This window comes from Octopus bimaculoides, chromosome 2 (assembly GCF_001194135.2).
Source record: "Octopus bimaculoides isolate UCB-OBI-ISO-001 chromosome 2, ASM119413v2, whole genome shotgun sequence".
Taxonomy (NCBI): Eukaryota; Metazoa; Mollusca; class Cephalopoda; order Octopoda; family Octopodidae; genus Octopus; species Octopus bimaculoides.
The window spans coordinates 103,963,361-103,965,210 of record NC_068982.1 but is presented as its reverse complement, the minus strand read 5'-3'; positions in this window follow the sequence as shown (position 1 = coordinate 103,965,210).

The window sequence follows — 1,850 nt, the reverse complement described above, 5'->3', positions numbered from 1 at the left end:
TATATATATATATATATATATATATATATATGTGCAATATTAAATCTCTGTGCAAGCAGTAAACTGTAGCAGTACGGAATCGTAAAATATAATTGCCAGCTAAACGTGTCAGTCCCATAGAGGGCCAGTATTTTGCATGTAGAATGAGTTTTCATCATTAGCTCATGATTGTCACACACTGACAACAGGTTACTACCCAGAAACTCGGGTTTGTGTGCATTATGTAAGGCTAGAGATTGGTACGATGATTTCCCCTCACAAATACAAATCAGACAGAGATAGTGTCTCTGTAGCCAGCTGGAGGAGATGTCCTCCTGGGGCTAAAAACATCAGTAGCATTGTTCTCTATCGGACCTCTACATTTAGTTGGCAATTATATTATATTTTAGGATATATATATATATATATATATATATATATATATATATATGTATGTATGTATGTATATATACATGTGTGTGTGTGTGTGTGTGTGTATACACTGCCTCTTTCTATAGACAGTTAGTTATATCCAACTGACTACTCCTAATGTCTTATTTCATCCTTGGAGAAAGGAGATACATATAATATATATTACCTTACCTTGTCATGAGCTGTCAACTCACTCTTGTCCATTATTCAAAATAGACAGTCTTCTAGTCTTAGATTTAGTGGTTGATAAAGAGATAAATGAATTAAAAATGAATTACAATCACTTATAACCCTATGGCCCCACTATGCTTCATGTGATTCTTATAAGTGTAGTCTATTCTTAGCTACAATAGTGACAACATGAATTTTTTCCATCTTCTTGCTCTGTTAAAATATTTGAGAAAAATTATATTAATGTGTCCTACTTGTTAAAACTCCATTTATTTGTGCAGCTGAAGATGGCATTGCATTTAAATTGATGTAATGATTGCATTGTTCAATTAAATGGAGGTGCTTCAAACGGTTGTACTGCTTTACTACTTGATATCCTGTTGCTTATTTTGATTATATATATATATATATATATAAAGAGAGAGAGAGAGAGAGAAAATGATACAGTTTGGGAGAGGAGATGAGATGATTCTGAGAGGAGATACACTGGCACCGTTGCTTTTTATGTGGCACTGCCTGTGAGGACAGCAATTTTACTTAGCTTGATGCATCTTTAAATTAATTATTCACAGACATGCATGCATACATTTATACAGACTATAAACCTCATACTGATAGACATCTTCCAAGTGAATTTCTCAGTTTCATCAAAACTCTGCTATGATGTTCTCTAGATGTAATATTTTGTAAATTGCAAATAAACTGTGTAATGTAAAGTTATAAGCTCTACTGTCAAATGTGATAAGTAATTTTCGATTTCAGAGACATTAGCTGCTTTTTGACAATGAATCAGGTGTGGTTAGGTGCAGGTATGGCTAGGTATACATATGTCTATGTGGTAAGGATTTTACTTCCTAACCACAAAGTTCTGATTTCAATCCCACTGCATGGCATCTTGGGCAAGTGTTTCTCCTATTATAGTCCTGGGTTAAACAAAACTATCTGAGTGGATTTGGTAGACAGAAATTGAAAGAAACCCGTAATGTGTGTGTGGTGTATGCATGCGAGTAGAAGTAATCGGCTTACCTCGGTTTCCTTCCTTTGCACAAGTCTGTCCTGCGGTATCCGATCCTTGCGGTTGGCCCGACCCGAAGAACACTAGAAATAGCAGCTGCTTCTCCCAACACCTAGACGATTGCTTGCCACGTCCTCTCCTCACAACAACCCCGTTCAAAAAAGGGGACGAAATCCCGATCGAGGCTCCCTCTGCCCTTCTTCCTCTTCCAGTCAGCTCGCCATTCTGGTCAGTTCACGGTTCCAGTCAGCAG